General features: G+C 36.6%; 1 protein-coding gene and 1 long non-coding RNA gene across 6 annotated transcripts in view; both read left to right on the top strand.

Moving 5' to 3' along the window:
• Positions 1-20974, top strand: part of DCC (DCC netrin 1 receptor) — a 1226567-nt gene that overhangs the window by 625989 nt on the left and 579604 nt on the right. The window lies entirely within an intron of this gene.
• The window catches only part of LOC116271508, a 41329-nt gene continuing 21044 nt past the window's right edge, over positions 690-20974 (top strand). The window contains exon 1 of the long non-coding RNA XR_004180140.1: positions 690-3982. This is a non-coding gene — a long non-coding RNA (uncharacterized LOC116271508). The remainder of the gene's footprint in view (positions 3983-20974) is intronic.

Here is a 20974-nt window from a genome sequence, read left to right on the forward strand (position 1 = left end):
CCTATAATCAGGACCAGTAGTACCCATAAACACATGCTTATGTTAATTGAGGGAACTTAAAGATTTTTAAAAAGTCTATGATACAGCATTACTAAATATTTGAAATTCTATGTTGTGTGCTAAGAAGTTATTTCTAAAGGAAGGCCTGGTGTGAAAAATATTTTCTAGGAGAATGATATTAAATTGATACATAAATATATATTATGTATACATTACCAAGTGAGCACATGTTTCTTTAATGATAAATGATACTTCTAAAGCAGAAAGCAAGACTGTGAAGCAAAGACCTGCAAATGGAGTGCAATTTAGTGAACAAAAGAGGGATGTGACTGCCTGAACATGCACAGCAGTCTGAATTAGTCAGGTCTGGGGCACACTGAGCATATGTCCTGGGAAATAGTGAAGCATGATGAAGGTGGAGGGCATTTTTGAGTGAGAAGGTGTTGTGGAGGCCAGGTTAAAGGGAAAGTATGGAAATGCACAGGGAAAAATACTCTCAATTCTTAACCGTTTGGCCCAAGGTAAACACTCGTTGCAAAGAGAATTCTAACACTTCCAGGAATGTTTTAAACAATGATATTTTTGCTTTGGAGCAGTTACTTATATTATCTGGTATACACTGTTCAATATTGAAAGCTATTTCTGATTATCTTTAGTTTTTTTTTTTTTTTTTTTTACAAACTCTCTGAGCATGATCAAGTGTATTATAATCTTAGCCTACGTAAGAATTGGTAAGTTCACAAAACATTTTATTTAGTGTTTACCTTACACAAGGCTTGGGAGATTTTTTAAAGGTGCATAAAGACAATTCCTAACCTTAAAACATTCATATTATAATCACTAGACTTTAATGAATAGAGACAGCCTTGTAAGTAAATAATTCTCTTGATATGATATGGTAAGTACAATTAGAGACAGGCATATTCAGAGGCTACAGAGCATAGACAGAATAAATAGCCATTTTCATCAATAGTAAATTTCACTCTGTTCTTTTTAGGAGCTCACCTAAGGAGACTTGGAAAGAAGGAAAAAACTGTGTTTTAATCCATTATGATTGTAATTTAATTCAGAAAAATGCTCCTTCCAAAAAGGGAAATTCTGAAATCGTTTACCAACGTTATAGTTCAGAAAAATACATTTAATGATGTTGAATCTAAAGACCAACTTTTAAAATTATCCACTGGTATTTGTTAATAAAAAAACATGAAATGATATAAATTCCAAAAGAAAAGATAAGGCATTTTTATGAATTCATCCATGAGGGAGCCTGAGAGAAACTTTGTGATTGTGACTTTTTTAATCTCAATTTTTCTTTTTTAAAGAATCATGGATTAGGGCTGTAGTTGGGTTTATTGCCATGTAAGTCAATAGATCATAATTGATTTAGTAGTGTTTGAGGGACTGTGGGTACTATTTTCTAGTTTAAAAAAGTCTCTTTAACTTTCTGTCATAGGATCTGAAATCACCAAAGATTTATTAAATCATTATATGTTTATTTATTTGATTAAATTGAGATTTTTAGGTCTTTCCGGAAGGCCCTACTTAAAATATTCTTAGAATTTCTACTAGTTTCCTATTACTGCTGTTTAAAAAAAAAAAAAAAAAAACCACAAATGTAGTGGCTGAAACAATGTAAATGTATTATTTCACAGTTCCGGAGGCCAGAAGTTGGAAATCAGTTTCAACTAGTGGAAATCAGCATGTTGGCAAGGCTGTACTCTTCTAGATGCTCTAGGGAAAAATCTATTTCTTGCTTTTTCCAGTTTCCAGAGGCTGCCTAAATTCCTTGGCTAATGGCTATTATGCTATCTTCCAGGCCAACAGCCTATAGCATCTTCTTTCCTTTCTGACCCTTGCTTCTGTTCCTACTTCTTCACTCTCTGATCTTACCCTCCTGCATCTCTCTTTTGTCTTTACATTGGGGCCACCCAGATAATCCAGGATAATCTACTCATGTCAAGATCCTTAACTTCACATCTACAAAGTTCCTTTCCCCAGGTAAGGTAATATATGTGCAGGTTCCAGGGCCAAGGTGAGGATATCTTTTCAGGGCCATTATTCAGGCTATCATGAAAGGTAATACTTTAAATGTTGCTGTGATCCATAAATATCATCTTAAAGAAGACTGTAAGGACAAGGTTCTTGAAGAAACAGACTAAGTACTAGAAGTCAAGGCTAGATTGAGAAAATGGACTAGAAAGGATGTGCTTGAATTTTTTTTTTTTTTTCTTAAAAGGAAAACTACCACAAAAGGGTAAAAGGAAGACTCCTCCTCCTCCAAACTATACTGTATAATTTTTTCAAGCACAAAGTTCTAAGCAACGAGAAGGTCAAAATTTTATCCACGTTTCTTTAGCTGATGCTGTTGCCATGCACCTTGTATATTTAATATCCTCGCAAATGTGAATTCCAAAAACAGGTTTAAAACTATGGCCAGAGAAAAGTAATAATTTTTTTTTCCTTTCCGCATTGCTTATTCTTCAGAAAGGTATTTGGTTGTTTGAATAAATGACTTTAGAATTTAGAGCTTAATTTTTTAACAGTTATTCTGTAAAGGACACTGGAAATAAACTATCCCATATGCATACTTTTACTCAGAAAGCACAGTGTGTCATAAGTAATTTATATCTGGAGTCTAAGATCATATTTGGTGGCAAACCCAAACCTGGTACCCAGGTTTCCTGTCTTCCAAATGAGTTCTCTTTCCACTGGATCCATTAGCTCAATGATTTGCACTTGAGTTTAGATCTCAGTGCAATATACAAACTACCCAGGAGCATCTTCCGTTCATAAACCCATTAATGTGAGAGCCAGGAAACGTTTTCTCAGTATGTTCAATAAACTCCACTGATATACTTGGCTCTGTGGGGAGCCATAAAGGAATATCGTGCTTATCTTCCAGAAGTGCTTCTCTCCATTGCTAAGAACTTGAAAATACCTGAGATAGACTGCTAGGAATTCTTCCCCAAAAATCCATAGATCATTTCCCATAGTAAACAAGCAATCCTGTCTAACCTTTTCCCCTTGCTATTTTGAAGTCAAGATTTACCCTGAAGCAAAGAGTTGTTTGAGCAGGGGGTTATTGCATGGTCATGAATAAAGAGACATTGCTTATAAACTCTGCCAACTTGAATGATTCGCTTTCCTAAAATGAGCAGCATAAGGAGAGTACTTATTTATTTATGCTTTATAATACCCAAGAGAACAAAAATAATTTTTGTACTGTTTTTGAATTGCTCAGGCATTCCATACACTTTTCATAGCTGGCTAATATCCTGAACAATCTCAATTTTTTTCTTTTTACCCCCCACCCCTAAATCCTACTTTGTCCATCTCTGCTGTGCAATGTCCCCCAGGAAACGGACACAGGCTCTTGGGACAGCTGGTTTCTGGTGGATTGCCCAATTGGAGGCACCAGCAGGAGAAAACAGACAGGACAGTGGAAGGCAAGGGTTCTTGGGGTTTTTCTCCATTCCCTATTGGCCTGTACCCTCCTTGAGTACAGCTATGTTAGGCGACACCTCTTCCATGGCTCCTACTGTTTGTGATCTCACGATGTTCCGGAATCACTATTTCTCCTTTTGCCCCTTCAGACCTATCAGTGGTCATAACTTTCTCTGTTGCAAATCTCTGGGTGTATGCCTTAATCCAGCCCACTAATCTGTAACCAGTCTGTTTATTAAGCTTTGCCTTAATAAATTCGAACCACTTGAATTGAATTTTGCTTTGTTATAGGCTTAAGTCATTGACATGCACCTTTCCTGCTATGTAAGAGGAAACTCAACAGCGATTTGAACATCTTTGGAGCCCCTGTGCTCTGTTATCTGCCTGTTGTACTGCTCCCTCTGGTTGGCTCACCGTACAGTAATGGTGAGGCAGGGAAAGGTGCTCAGAAGCAGCAGGCTTAAATCCCTCTGAAATGAGTTGACACACTTCCTTTTCCTAGTCCAGGATCCCACGTTTCTGTGGGTCTTAATCTCTGGTAAGTGGAATAGCCCAGAAAATGTGGATAAGAAACCTCACAATTTATTACTTTGGCTGTTTAGAGATGTGTTAGCAGTCCTGGCTTTGTTTTAACCATTTTGTATATAAATCCTATTATTTTACTTTATGGCCTCATCCCTTTTCATGGAGCAAATCCAACCCAAACTTCTCTGTAGACCTTCTGCCAAGGTAGAGTTAACTGAGTATGGTTGGCCCTGCCTAGTAATACCATTCATTTGTTTTGCAGGTGGCTTTCTTAATGACAATGTAATTACTCAAATGTCAAAAGTTCTCTGCCAGGGCAACCAAGTGTGTAATATGTACTGTATAGTTTTGACAAAGACCTTGAATTCAACTGGGTCATTTTATTTCTGTATTTTTGGTAATAATGCTCATGCTAATAGCAATTTACACCATTCTAAGACTTTGCCTTTTGAAATTTTTCTTTACTGTTCCATGTCTCTCTTTTTACAATGTCTGACTGTCTTCAGGTTCTGAATCTATCCTTTCTTCTAGATTTACCACCTTAATTTTCTGTTGCTTTCTCCTCTTTGGATATATTAGATATCTCTCTAGATGAGCTTTCACATTCAATATGTTTACCTCCTGATAACTTCAAAAATATATTCAGTGCATTTATGTAGGGAAAATAAAGATGTAACCTTTATGTAACAACAGAAAATGAAATACAGGGACGGGATTTTCTGGCAATATAATTGAGACCATTTTCTATACTTTATGCAAGTAAAAATTTGATAATGTTGTATGGATAATGGATGATGCAATATATGCCTATGTAGTTATTTAATGCATCTAAACTTGAGGTTTTAGATCCATTAAAATAGACACATTTTATTTTGTTCATTGGTCATTACTTGAAATTTATCTGTTTGTAGTTGTTAGAGCCAACAGAATAAAGGGATCTTGAAAAGGTGGATATTATTCTTCTAGCATTTGTTAACCATCTACACTAGTCTAAGAATTAGACTAGATTTTGGTATTACAAAATTTAATAACACAAAGTTCCATCCTCCAGCTATCTCTGAGGAGTCAGAGATACGTAATGGATCACAAGACAGAGTTTACAGCATCTTGGTAGACGTTGCTAGGATAACAGAGGGAAAGAGTTAATAACTCTGAGGACGGCAAGCAGGAACATTTTCTACAAATAGTGAGGGTGTTGAAGGGTGAGTTGCAATGCATGAGGCAGGAACTAAAGAAAAGGATTATATAGAGGAGATCTCCTTGTGTGACAAGACATACAGACAGGAAGGGGGCTTGTCACAGGGCTTGGTGGTGGGTAGGTGCAGAGGGAGCAACTGTGTCCCTTTTTCAGCATCCCACCCTCTCTTGTTCTCTTGGTTCTATCCTTTCCCTCTGTTACTAGTTCAAGAAGCTCTGAGTCCCAACTCTAGCGATTGCCCTACATTTCCGTCTTCATATCACAGCACAGACCTCAAGATAATGTTTGGAATTTACCTCTTAACCATCCACTCATCAGCAATGGAAACTAGACTTAAACCAGTAAAATTATTCTGTAAATGTGGCTAATAAAGATTGCACTTACAGGAGCAGTGGAATCTTTTTAGTTCTCATGTGATTTAGCTAGGGATACCAGATAAATACAAAATAACTTCCATCTTAAATGGTAAATTTAAATTTAATTAGTAAAATCTAAATTTCTGATAAAATAGCTACTTTTTAGTGTAAGCAGTTTTTGTGATATACTAAAAATTATTTGCTGTTTATCTGAAATTCTAATTTAGTTAGGAGTCCTGTATTTTTCTGCATTAAATCTGGCAACCCTAAATTTCTCCTGTCAGATGAGACTGTGAACCTCTCACATTCTCTCTCTCATAGTTCTCCTGGTCTCACTTTTCCTCTTCCTCTAGTAGCCCATCTTTAGTTATTCTTGTTCTCTAGGGCTCTGCTCTTTGTTCATTTCTTTATGCCAACATGCTTTACCTAGACAATTTAATTCCCTTTCTTGGTTTTTACTACTATTCACGTATGACTTCCAAATCTCTCCCACCATCCGAGATCTTGTCTTTGACTTCCAGACCTGTCTATTCAGTGCCTACTGGACATTTTCCTCTGGTTGTCCTATAGGCATCTGAAGCACCGCATAGCTGAAATGAACAAATAATCTTTGTCTCCAAATTGCCTCTCCCTGGAATTCCTCATTTTAACAAATAACACCACCATCAACCAAATTACCGAAGTAGAATCCTGGGTAACATCTCAGTGTCATTCTTTCCCCTCACTTCTATTGCCCATTGCCTCAATCAGCCAACAATGATTCTTTATAGTCCTCCTTTACAAAATGCTATAGATTCCCTAGAACCTACTTAGTTGACTTACTTGTCTCAACCAGATTAGCCTCTAATGCAATTTCCTTATGCCCCTGCCCCCTCCCTGGTGTGTGTGTGTGTGTGTGTGTGTGTGTCTGTGTGTCTTTCTCATCAGTCATCTCCAACATTTCTAAAGCTTCAAATTTGAATATACTTCTTAATTGCTTAATGTTTTCATAAAGTATATATTGTCAGGATAGGCTGAAAAGTTTAAATTAGATGAATTATATTCTCCACAATCAGATCCCTGCCAGCCTTCCTAGCCTTATCTCTAAGGATTAAAGAAGACATATGACTGGTTTCATTGCTTCTTGCCTTGTATGTAGTAGGTTTTCAATAAGTATTTGTTGTATGAATGAGAGAATGATAGGGATCATTTTTACAGAGTGAAAGCTGTTTGCATTGTTGTCAGAGAAGAGAACAAAGTACAATGATAAGAGTTCTTACATTTGGAAGACTTGATTTGACACATATTTTAAAAATTACATAATAATTATGATTTTATGGAATTTCTGTATGAATGTCATACATAGAAATATTTAAATACATGTAAATCTTAAATTCTAGGAAGATATATATTTACGTAACTACTTAAATACACTGAATCTGTTTTACTATTAGGAATAGCCAATAAATATTGACATTCTGATTGTTTAAATGTTCTGAATAATTAATCATCATTTTTCTAACATTTAGAATATGTTAAAATACAATCCACACTGTAATTATATGTGGCATAATTAAACCTTTGTCATGTGTAAAGATAGTTCAGAAGACTGTAGCATTTAATTTATCTGCTATAATCATTTTAATTTATGAGAAAGTGGAGAAGCCTATTTTCAGATGATATGTATTTTTCAGTTTTCCAAAACTCAAAAAATCACAAAATATATAAAATGATTTCTAAGTATGTGTGTGTGTGTGAAGTCTCTGTAGAATTATTTCTATGTAGTTAGTAACAAGTGGAGCTTGGGGTATTATTAGCCAAAATTACAACGGCAGCACACCGCTGTGCAGAGAAAGATCAGGGCATTTCGTCTAAGCAGCATCTTTATAACTCTGGCTCCTAAAACTAATGTTGTGAAGCTTCAGTTCTTTTGAATTGAAACTCTGGGGAATAAGAGAGGGTCATAATTATTAGCTAGGAATTGATGCTAAATGTGTTTATTCACTGATTTTTCCACCACTTTCTATAGTATGTAAATGAGATTTTTACTTAGAGAAAACATTCCGACTCTGAGACAGATGACAGCTGTTCAACCCCAGGGGGAGAAAAAAAACACAGCTTTTTCCTTGGCCTTTTCTTTTTCTTTAGTGCAGCTTCTAGAGCCTCATTGAATTTTCCCAGAATTCCCTGTGCAGGAGCTTTCAAATTCTGATTGATTAGTCATCATATCAGAGCTTACCACTTTGTAGCTCCCCTGCTACCAATTGAACATTATGAACAGGGCCCAGAAAATTAGCTTGCTCAGCACCATTGGGATTGTGGCCTGTTTAGCAATGGATGTGTAATTCCCTATGACTCTAGTTAGTAGAATTGGCATCAGAGTGGTATGAATAGACTGTCTTCAGAAAGGAGTCTGAACATCTTTTCCAAGTTTACAATATTGCCTTGAGATATAGGGAGAGACGCGTGCGACACACACACACACACACACATCTTCCCAGACCTCTTGGCAGAGGAGATTATAGACTGAAGTAGGGAATGAGAGAAGCAAGAAAAAGAAGCTCATTCTGGTGGGAGATGGGGGAGAGGTGGTTTTCGATGGTTAATTTTTCTATCTTTACCACCTTAAGCCTGTTACAGTCTGCAATATCCCCTTGGAAATGACACTCTTGGATCTCACTCTTGTGAAAACCTCCTTAGGCAGAGAGAAGTCAAGTTTTGCAGAAAGCTATCACCTGGCAATGATGATTGATCTTAGGTGTAACGTTTTGTTTCTCTTTTCTTATCCCTGGATCTCTTTCCTGCTTTGTAGTCTCCATACACAACAAACTTTAACATCACATTTAGGCATGAATTCCTCAAGTATCCTGTGCTCCCGGAGGGCATCAGAACACCACTGCCCCCTGTATCCTGATACTGAGCTCAGAAATTAACTCACAATAAGGTGATGATGGCTAATTTGAAGTTAATATGTTACCTCTCTCAAAATGATGTGGATTTAAAGCAGAGCTGTGAAGAGAAAGGCAATACATGAACAGGAAAGACACAAATCACCTCCATTGATCAAATATCCTGGTAAATGTCTGGAGACCAACCTCAGGGCAGAATATGTATTTACATTTGCTTCAAATTCTAAACATAGGTTGGTCCTAGTGAGAGTAAACAAAAACACATTTATCATACTTACGAATTGAGTTATTATTTTAAAATATGCCTTCCACAAATAAGTTGCCTTGGGTGGATTTGTGTAACATGCCACTAATTAAAAATACCATGAAATAAGCATAAATAAGCTAAAATTGTATTAGCCTTAAATTGCTGCTCTATTTTAGAACAATATGGGAAGATAAGCTCCACAGCCTGCAAATCAGGAAGTAGATGTGTTAACAGCTGTTTTTAAAATATTTTTATGTTAAGAGAAATACACATGTACATGAAAATTTCTTGCCTTTTTTTTTTTAGTCTCGCTATAGGTTTTACTACATGTACATATCAAGATGGATATGTTTATGTAATAAATTATATCATATATTTACATATATGAATACATGTGTGCTAGGCCAAAAGCAATGTAAAACTCCAAAACTGAGGAAGTAAAGTCTGCCTTATCTACACTTTCCTCTTCTTTGCTGTGTTAGCACAAAGGTACTTCTCATTTGAGGGCACATGGTAGAGCAGCTGCCAACCCATCTTAATGGTACTTAATGATGCCATTGAAGAAAACACATACTATTTATTTGGTGCTCAGCGTTTAGCTTTCTTGATATCCATCACTGCTTTACATTACCCTCAGAGACATATCACTGAATACAGTTTTGAGTGGTTCCATGCGATGCATGATTTTTATGTGGGTGCACTGAGCTGTGCAGTCTGTAGCCACTGCATTCCAAATGAAAGAAGTAATCATCTAGACACAGAGAAATGGGTTCACTGCCAACATGGAACAGGAAAGATTCAACATTCATGTTTTGATTGGCTACTTAGCCAGTGTTTTCCTGATAACACGATGCTAGAACCTAGTAGATATTCAATCAATGTTTGTTGAATGGGTAATTGAGTGATTGAATGGATGCATTAGGTGTCTTCAATCGGGTCTTTCTTTATCTAGATCTTTAATATAATGCACTCTACAGAAGATGAGGTTACAGCAATGTATTTTTAAATTGACAAGTATTCATATTTAATAACTTGAATTAAAGGAATGATAAAATTCTCAAATTTATACAAATGATAAAGTTTTTAAAACTTATACCTACTGTGAATTTTTAAATCACTTAATAAAGTGTTAATGTTTATTAAGTTGTCCTAAATAATACGATGCTCATTTTATAGATTTTTCAAATTGCGGCATGTAAAAATACTGGTTACATAACTTGCCTACCCACTGGCCAAGTACGTTTTTGCTCTCCCTTTCTCATATTTCTGCTCCCTAAGTAAAATGTTACATCCTTGCATCTTTCATTTCCAGAGCCCCAACTCTCTGCCTCCTTATTTCTGATAAAGACTAGCATGAGATTTGCTTTCTTCCCACATTTTGTGTTCCACACATTCACAGAGAGACAGGTCTTAGCACCTGAAGAGACCTTAGTGATCTGCAGACTGGCTTGCTTCTTGTGGTGAGAAAGGTACCATCTTTACTATGTTACAGAAGAAATTCCCAGGAGACTTGGAGTGTGTAGGATTCACAAGCTGCTGTGAATGGAGGCGAAGAGGATGCTAGACTTTCAAGACATCTTTTTCTTCTTTTCTTAACCAACACATTTTCATTTGAGGCTTATTTATCTTTCATTTCTCTAGGAGTGATAAAACTGAATGTTTTATAATTTCATTCAGTAGATCAAAGAAGATTCATTGAATATTTTCTCCTAGGCTTAGTTTGGGCACACTCATGTCCTGCTGTATGTGTGGCGGAGGTGTGTGTGTTTAAATAACAGATGACCCTTTATAATGGGCACATAAGATAGATAATATATGGTTAGTGTATTAGTACTTTTTATGCCAATGCTTATTTTTAACTGAAAAATACCCTATATAATGAAGAATATATTATACATCTATGTAATACTGATTTTATTTTTATTTTTATGATAAAGCAAGAAATTGAGGTACTAAGCTGTGTTCAGTTAAGGACAGGCGAGATACAAATTTTCCTGCAGCTTGAAAATCTGGTCTACATATCCTAAGAAAGCATCTTCTAGTATTGTTCACATAGGTCGCATAATGTTCTGAAAGTCAAGATGCCTGGGTCTTTTATCTGGTGCTTGTATTGTTGGGTGGGAGATAGAGGCATGAAATAGGTCATCATTAAAGTCCATTTCAGCTTTAACAAGCTTTTAATGAAATGTTGATTGTCAAACAGAAAATGTGCATTTTGTTGGTTGAGGGAGCCACATTTGCATAAGGCTTTCCCAAACCACTCTGAATGTTAATAAATGCCAGAGGACTTGCAGCAAATCAAAACACAAGTGCTGCTAAAATGAATTTATAAAAAAAAAGAATGATTGTTTTGCTTGAAAAGCCACAGGGTGGCCTGTAGAATCTAATGCAGGGAGGCTCTGAGAATATATGAGAATAAACAGTAACAGTGTTATCTGAGCCCACGTTGCAAGGAGAATCTAAATGATCCAATATGTTTCCCTGTCATTTTCCACTTGCAATGTAGACAGCTAATTTTTATTTTTCAGTTTTCATTTTAAAACAAAACCAAGAAATGATGACTGCAGTGTAAGACTGACTTCCCTGTTTGGAGGAAATTGCGCTGTGGGCATGATGTCTTTAACTTTAGCCTTTAAAAGGTATAATTGACTTGTAGTAATTTTAGGTTAAATTATATTGCGCTGTGAGTTAGGTCACATACAAAACACTCCAGATATTTATTATGGATATGTGAAAAGTTTGTTCGATTTTATTTCCAGAGGATTTCATTTAACAGATTTCTACTCTATATTACACTCGATCTCCTGAACGATATTAGAAACAGAGGGTGGACCTTGTTTCTCTTGAATTTTCTGCTTCCTTCAAGCCATCACTGTTGACCCTAAAGAAAAAAGTCCACTTTATATTAGGCTTCTTGGGCTACCACAACAAACATCACAAAGTCAGTAGCTTTCGATCACAGATAATTATTTTTTTTTACAGTTCTGTAGGATAGAGATCCAAGATCAAGGTGCCGGCAAGGTTGGTCTTGGTGAAGGTTTTCTTCTTGGCTTGCAGATGGCTGCCTTCTCATTGTGTCTTCACAGGGAGGAGAGAGAGCTCTGGTGTTTCTTTCTTTTCTTATACGGACACCAATCCTGTTGAATTAGGACCCCACTCTTTTTTTTTAACTTTTATTTTAAGTTCAGGGATACTCATTCAGGTTTGTTCCATAGGTAAACTTGTGTCATGGGGGTTTGTTGTACTGATTATTTCATCACAGCTATTAAGCCTGGTACCGATTAGTTGTTTTTCCTGATCCTCTCCCTCCTCCCACCTTCCACCCTCTGTTAGGCCCCAGTGTGTGTTTTCCCTTTGATGTGTCCATGTATTCTCATCATTTATCTCCCACTTATAGGTGATGTGGTATTTGATTTTCTGTTCTTGTGTCAGTTTGCTAAGGATAATGGCTTCCAAATCCATCCATGTTCCTGCAAAGGATATGATCTCATTATTTTTATGGCTGCATAGTATTCTGTGTTATATATGTACCACCTTTTTTTATTATTATACTTTAAGTTCTAGGGTACATGTGCACAAGATTGAGGTTTGTTTATATATATCTATATCTATATCTATCTATCTATCTATCTATCTATCTATCTATCTATCTATCAGCCATGTTGGTGTGCTGCACCTGTTAACTCGACATTTACATTAGGTATATCTCCTAATGCTATTCCTCCCCGCTCCCATGACCCCACAACAGGCCCCGGTGTGTGATATTCCCCACCTTGTGTCCAGGTGTTCTCTTTTTTCAATTCCCACCTATGAGTGAGAACATGCTGTGTTTGTTTTTCTGTCCTTCAGATAGTTTGCTCAGAATGGTAATTTCCAGCTTCATCCATGTCCCTACAAAGGACATGAACTCATCCTTTTTTATGGCTGCATAGTATTCCATGGTGTATATGTAACACATTTTCTTAATCCAGTCTATCATTGATGGACATTTGGGTTGGTTCCAAGTCTTTACTATTGTGAATAGTGCCGCAATAAATATACGTGTGCATGTGTCTTTATAGCAGCATGATTTATAATCCTTTGGGTATATACCCAGTAATGGGATGGCTGGGTCAAATGGTATTTCTAGTTCTAGATCTTTGAGGAATCACCACACTGTCTTCCACAATGGTTGAACTAGTTTACAATCCCACCAACAGTGTAAAAGTGTTCCTATTTCTCCACGTCCTCTCCAGCACCTGTTGTTTCCTGACTTTTTAATGATGGCCATTCTAACTGGTGTGAGATGGTATCTCATTGTGGTTTTGGTTTGCGTTTCTCTGATGGCGAGTGATGATGAGCACTTTTTCATGTGTCTGTTGGCTGTATAAATGTCTTTTTTGAGAAGTGTCTGTTCATATCCTTGCCCACTTTTTGATGGGGTTGTTTGATTTTTTCTTGTCAATTTGTTTAAGTTATTTGTAGTTTCTGGATATTAGCCCTTTCTCAGATGGGTAGATTGTAAAAATGTTCTCTCTTTCTGTAGTTTGCCTGTTCACTCTCATGGTAGTTTCTTTTGCTGTGCAGAAGCTCTTTAGTTTAATTAGATCCCATTTATCTATCTTGGCTTTTGTTGCCGTTGCTTTTGGTGTTTTAGTCATGGAGTCCTTGCCCATGCCTATGTCCTGAATGGTATTGCCTAGGTTTTCTTCTAGGGTTTTTATGGTTTTAGGTCTAACATTTAAGTCTTTAATCCATCTTAAATTAATTTTTGTATAAGGTGTAAGGAAGGGATCCAGTTTCAGCTTTCTATATATGGGTAGCCAGTTTTCCCAGCACCATTTATTAAATAGGGAATCCTTTCCCCATTTCTTGTTTTTCTCAGGTTTGTCAAAGATCAGATGGTTGTAGATGTGTGGTATTATTTCTGAGGGCTCTGTACTGTTCCATTGGTCTATATCTCTGTTTTGGTACCAGTACCTTGCTGTTTGGATTACTGTAGTCTTGTAGTACAGTTAGAAGTCAGGTAGCATGATGCTTCCAGCTTTGTTCTTTTGGCTTAGCATTGTCTTGGCAATGCAGGCTCTTTTTTGGTTCCATATGAACTTTAAAGTAGTTTTTTCCAATTCTGTGAAGAAAGTCATTGGTAGCTGAATGGGGATGGCATTGAATCTATAAATAACCTTGGGCAGTATGGCCATTTTCACGATATTGATTCTTCCTATCCATGAGCATGGGATGTTCTTCCATTTGTTTGTGTCCTCTTTTATTTCATTGAGCAGTGGTTTTTAGTTCTCCTTGAAGAGGTCCTTCGCATCTCTTGTAAGTTGGATTCCTAGGTGTTTTATTCTCTTTGAAGCATTTGTGAATGGGAGTTGACTCCTGATTTGGCTCCCTGTTTGTCTGTTATTGGTGTATAGGAATGCTTGTGATTTTTGCACATGGATTTTGTATCCTGAGGCTTTGCCAAAGTTGCTTATCAGCTTAAGGAGATTCTGGGCTGAGACGATGGGGTTTTCTAAATATACAATCATGTCATCTGCAAACAGGGGCAATTTGACTTCCTCTTTTCCTAATTGAATATTCTTTATTTCTTTCTCCTGCCTGATTTCCCTGGCCAGAATTTCCAACACTATGTTGAATAGGAGTGGTGAGAGAGGGCATCCCTGTCTTATGCCAGTTTTCAAAGGGAATGCTTCCAGTTTTTGCGCATTCAGTATGATATTGGCTGTGGGTTTGTCATAAATAGCTCTTATTATTTTGAGATACATCCCATCAATACCTAGTTTATTGAGCATTTTTAGCATGAAGGGCTCTTGAATTTTGTCAAAGGCCTTTTCTGCATTTGTTGAGATAATCATGTGATTTTTGTCTTTTGTTCTGTTTATGTGATGGATTACATTTATTGATTTGTGTATGTTGAACCAGCCTTGCATCCCAGGGATGAAGCCAACTTGATCGTGTTGAATAAGCTTTTTGATGTGCTGCTGAATTCGGTCTGCCACTATTTTACCACATTTTCTTTATCCAGTCTATCACTGATGGACATTTAGGTTGATTCCATGTCTTTGCTATTATGAATAGTGCTGCAGTGAACACATTTGTGCATGTGTCTTTATAATAGAATGATTTTTATTTCTTTGGTTATATATGCAGTAATAGGATTGCTGGGTCAAATGGTATTTCTGCTCTTGGGTCTTTAAGGAATCACCACACTGTCTTTCACAATGGCTGAACTAAATTACATGCCCACCAACAGTGTATAAACATTCCTTTTTCTCTACAACCTTGCCAGCACCTTTTATTTTTTGACTTTTTAATAGTAACCATTCTGATTGGCATTAAATGGTATATCATGGTTGTTTTAATTTCCATTTCTCTAATGATCAGTGATGAGCCTTTTATCATATGACTGTTGGCTGCACGTATGTTTTCTTTTGAAAAGTGTTCATGTCCTTTGCTCACATTTTTATAGGGTCATGTTTTTTTTTTTTTGTAAATTTTTTTTCTTTATAGATGCTGGATATTAGACCTCTATCAGATGTTTGTTTGCACAAGTTTTCTCCCATTCTGTAGGTTGTCTCTTTGCTCTGTTGATAGTTTCTTTGGCTGTGTAGAAGCTCTTTAGTTTAATTTGATCCCACTTGTCAATTTTTGCTTTTGTTGAAATTGTTTTTGGTGTCTTTGTCATGAAACATTTTCCTGTATCTGTGTCTTGAATGCTATTGCCTAGGTTGTAGGACCCCACTCATTATCTTTTATTTAACCTTACCTAGCTCCTGAAAGGCTCTATCCACAAATGCAGTCATTTATGGGGTTAAGACTTCAATATATGAACTTTGCAATTCCATCCATAACAACATTTAAAGCTAATTTACAAATATAATCTCTCCCTTTCACAAATACTTTAATTCAAAAGCGGAAGATAACTTCACGTTTTATTTTCCAGTCTGACTCCAGTTGTAAAATAAAACATTAGCCCAATGGTTTTTTTTTCCCCCTGAGGATATTCTATTCTGATATCTCACTTTTAAATGTATGTTCACTTCTTAAAGTAGAGAGATAATAGCCACCATCTGTTTTCACTGTCTTACATATGCAAACACAGAGAGTTTACCTCTGCATCTATTTGTGAAGGGTACACAGTTCTTCAAATGAAACCTATAAAATGAGATACAATGTTTTACATCATTCTGGAATGTCCTGTTAAGGTTGTGAACCTTAACTCATTAGTTCATGCTGACAAATTGTTAATAAACACCTACTATGTGTCAATCACTATTCTAGGTATTGGTGTGACAATAGAGAACAAAGTTTCTCCCTGCAAGGTGCTCAAAATTTCCTAGTCTAGGTAATAAAATATATGGTCACCCTTCTCATGCAGAAAAAACACCTTTTCTGCATTTGCCTTTTGGTTATTGTTTTATGTCTTTTTTTTTTTTTTTTTTCCTTAGCCCTCATTACTAAGCTCAGTCCATTTTGCTGGGAAAAAATATTGAGAGGAAAATGAAATGAAGTGTCTTATGATGTGCTCATCTGTACACTGTGTTAACTGATGGATAGACTATAACAGTGGTCCCCAGTCCTAGCTATCTATGAGAATTATCTGGGGAGCTCTAAAAATATACCCTACCTGGGCCCCAGGGATTCTGATTTATTTGGTCTGTGACATGTCCTGCCCATGAGGATGTTTAAAAAGATCCCAGGATGATGCCAATGCACAGCCTGAATTGAGACACGGAACGAGGTGATCGCCAAGATTCCTCATTGATCTCAGTGTGTGAATTATTTGGTTTTCTGCCCAGATATAAAATTATGTTCTAGAATAAGTTAGAAAAGTTATTCTTGTTCCTCTGTATGTGTGTATCCTAGGGGCTTTCAGTGATGCTTTCAAGAAAAGCATATCTGGGCCGGACTCGGTGGCCCATGCCTGTAATCCCAGCACTTTGGGAGGCCAAGGTGGATGGATCATGAGGTCAGGAGATTGAGACCATCCTAGTTAACGTGGTGAAACCCTGTCTCTACTAAAAGTACAAAAAATTAGCCAGGTGTGGCGGTGGGTGCCTGTAGTTCCAGCTACTCCAGAGGCTAAGGCAGGAGAATGGCATGTACCCAGGAGGCAGAGCTTGCAGTGGGCCGAGATCATGCGCCACTGCACTCCAGCCTGGGCGATAGAGCAAGACTCAGTCTCAAATAAATAAATAAATAAATAAAATAAAATAAAATAAAAAAGACAATCATATCTGTTTGGCTCTAATTTAGGACAACTCTTTTGTCATTTGATTTAAATAAAAATCACAAAGATCAAATTAACTTTGTATAAAAGTCAAGTAGTTTACATGTAGCATGAAGTGAGGGGAGTGCAGAGAAGGGTGGGGTGGCGTGATACTGAACTGGACAGCTAAGGAGGCACTTGTGTATCACTCTAAGTGCTTCCAAGTTTATCTTAATGATGATGGTTTTGACATTGAAAAAGTATTAAGAAGTGGAAAACATAAAGAGATCTGTGCTTTAGAAATATTGGATGAGAAAGAGAATGGAAAATTGCTGGAAGAGGGGCAAAACCAAAGACAATTAGAGTTCAGGATGAGGCATGGCTAGAGCCTTAGTTTAAGGAAAGTAAAGAAAAAAAAATAAAAAAGCAAACAATTGAGCAACACCTTGAACAAACTGACACTCTGCAGGTCAATGGAGAAGAGAATTTCAACAAGAAAGAGGTGGGTGGCAGTGTCAAACTGCATAGAAGCCACGTAAAAACTGCTACATGTGTTGAGTACTGAACAATTTTGTAATTGCTTTATGTGTATTAAGTCACTTAATTTGTATAAGAACTCTGGAAGGTAGCTATTATTATCAACTCATTTCACACAGGAGGAAACCAAAGTACGGGTAGTATTGTGCCGAAGACCACGCAGTTTGTAAATAGCACAGTGAGAGTGTGAATCCGCAGGACTCAATTCCAGAAGCCATGCCCTTAATGACCTGCAACATGCCTGTTAGGATGAAGAACAAGGATTATATCCACCCTTCCTGCTTTACAGTCTCCAGTATCCATTGTATGACTCCGTATGCCTTTGCATACCCATGGCTTATTTCTCAAAATGAGAACATACAGTATTTGGTTTTCCATTTTTGAGTTATTTCACTTAATGACTTCCAGCTCTATGCAAGTTGCTACAAAAGACATTTCTTTCTTTTTTATGGCTGAATAGTTTTCTATGGTGTCTATGTACCACATTTTTTAAATCCACTCCCTGGGTTGATAGACATTTAGGTTGGTTCCATATCTTTGCAATTGTGCTGTGATAACATGCAGGTGCCTTTTTGTTATGACTTCTAGAAATGCGCTTTTTAAAATATCTCATGCGTGAAGGAAGGGTACACAATAAGGTCGTACTTGAGAGTGACTTAGCATAGAAGTATAATTATATTTGAAGTTGTAAGAGGTGGAACGCCCTTATAGTCTGTTAAAAATAGCCAAGAGAAATGCAAAAGATGGAGATACAGGAGATAAGTCATTAAGGTAGTTTCCTATGAAGATGAAGGAGAGAAGAAGGAATCAGTTTGACTATCTCTTCCTGGGAGACAGGAGGAAAGGAGGGGAGGTGGGAAGTGACAGCATTTAGGAGTCAGAAAGTTGTGAAGGAGCGTTTACCCAAAGACCACTTTCATTCCTCCCTATGAAATGAGAGGTGCAGGGCCAGCCCAGAGGATGTGTTAACCTTTCAATCATACACATGACACTGATCCAACTTTCTCAACAGGCATGGATGTTGCTAACTCACTCAGGTTGCAGCTATCTTTCTCAGTCAGAATATTCCTCAAGTTGTATTTGTCGAATTCAGTTAATATTCCTTCTCCCAAGGAAGGAGAAAGTAGGTTCCAAGCAAAAACACCCCTCAATCAAAGAATAGCAAATGGCAGGCTTTTGCATAGCTTGTGTTCAGAGTTACCCATGAGGAGTCTGAGATTGATTTGCCATTCACTGCTACCTCTCAGCATACTGAATTAGAAGACTACCAAATGGGTAACATACCCAGTCAGATTGGCAGTGCTCAGCCCATCTGTGGAAAGGATGTGAACTGAATTAATAATACTTCGAACTGAAGCAGAAAGAGCTTTGGAGGGAAGATGTCTTCAAATGAAGTCCCAAGTGTACACTTTCTCCACCTCTCACTTAACAGGCGGAGTGGTTGCAAAGGGCAACTTCAACACCTTTCCACAGCAGCCCAGTCACTGTCAGTGTGACTTAAAAAGGAAAGGGGATGTGAGTTCTACAGACAGCACTCATCCCCTGAGACATAGGCACGGCTTTCGTGTTCAATCACTGTGTTTAATTCAATTATCTGCCCCCGCCACCCCCAGCTGTCTGCCTTACAGGGGAGGTTGGGAGGAGAGTGATGCTTGATGCTTCTGCAAGTCCCAAAAGATATGCATTCTTTGTTAGGGAATTCAATGAAGGATGAGCTCTTACTCACTCAGCTGTTTCCTCTGGGAAGTCATCATGCAGCTCCAGCTGCCTACAGCAGGAGGATGACATGGTCTATGCAATGCATTGAAATTTTTTTTTTTTTTAGATTGAATTCAGTTAGTTGTTTGTTTGTTTTAAAGAGAGCTCATTTTAATTCATCTTTTAAAATCATATTTTTGAAGGTGAAAACCATCACCAAGTCCTATTCACCTCTAGAAATTGCAGGGTCCAGGAATCTAGACAGTTATAGTCAGGTCTAATGATTTTCCCTCTTTCCTTTCTTTGTTTTATCTATTCACTTGTTGATTCATTTCAAGGGATGATTAAGACTACTTCTGTACAACAATTGAGGTAGAGGAGAAACAGATTACAGTTCAACCAACTGTTTTAATTTTATTTTTAGCGATAATTACAAAAAGCAATTTTTAAAATTGTGATGTTTTCATAACAAAAAATTTGTATAACAAAATAAGTACTAAAGATTATGAAAACTTACATTTTCTTAGACTAATAAATGCTCACCCTGTCAATAAATGAATCATTCAGTGGTTAAAGTTCTCTTAACTAAATAAATCAAAACTGACTGATTGGTGAAGAAAATTATCTAGTTTATTTCAAGAAATAGTTCAGTCATAAAGTGAAAGAAAAGAAGAAATAGGCCATATCAGGGAAATTGAAGAAATCTAGACTAATCTGATTTTTTTCATCAATAAGTCACAAACCTTCTAATTGTTTCAGAAAATAAACATACTGCTATTATTATTATTTTTTTTTACTAAATAGAATAATAATGCCAGGAAGGTATATTATAAGCTGGTATTTTTCCAAATTTGAGCCTATACATTTTTCTTTAAGAAATTCCCAGATCCAGTAATATGCACTCTCTGGATTTTGAGAAATACTGGCTAAGACTTTTAAACATTCCTTGAAAATATCTTTTAGCTTCAGATAATCACAACAAAATATAAAATTTATCTTTATATGGTGAAAATTGTTTTTTATTCCAAATATATTCTTGGTAAAAGCTAAGAAGTAAAACAACCAAAACCTGTAGAACTTGTGGACCTATGAGTTTATACCCGTAGAATCAGTTTGAAAAACACTACTTGATGGCTGTTTAACCAACACTAGAAACTTTTTGACAGTTCTTTCCTTTTTCATACATGTGTTAAATTGCCTCTCTCTGAGCCTTATATTTAATTCAGTTCCTGAATCCTGCTCCCAAGTTTTCTTCACCGTTGTAGAATCTGAACAATAATGAAAGGATTGATGACAGTGAGTATCTTCTGAAACTTTTTACCTAAGGGATTGACAGGCCTGTTTTCTTTTCTTTTCCATTCTGATTGGAAAAAAAAAAAATTGTCCTTTGGAGACTGGTCTCATTAGGAGCTTATTTAATCAAAGGTATGTCTCTATAAGTGTTGCCAACAATATATATTTATTGAGCGTCAGTTAAATGTGACACTGGTACAATTAATGTTCTACCCAATTAATAATATTTTTAAATTAGAAACAGTATACATCTTTATGTATAACTCACCATAAGTTTACTGAAGAGGACATTTAGAAAATGTAAATTTACATTTTTCTTGGCATGTTGAGTATGTTGATAGAAAGATTAGGATGATTCACATCCAAAGATAATGATCAATACAAGTAAATGAGTAATGAAAAATAAACAGTTATAGATGAATAATGGAGAGAAGAGTTTAGGGAAATGAAATTTAAGCAGGATCTTGAAAGAAAAATAGAATTGGGATAGAAGAAATGGAGGCAAGAAGGTATTCCAGGCAGGAAACACAAAGAGTTAGAGATGGGAAATTTTATTTGGAGGACAGAGGTTAGAACAAAAGGCTGAAGCCAGAT

The sequence above is a fragment of the Papio anubis genome, chromosome 19 (genome assembly GCF_008728515.1).
Source record: "Papio anubis isolate 15944 chromosome 19, Panubis1.0, whole genome shotgun sequence".
Classification (NCBI taxonomy): Eukaryota; Metazoa; Chordata; class Mammalia; order Primates; family Cercopithecidae; genus Papio; species Papio anubis.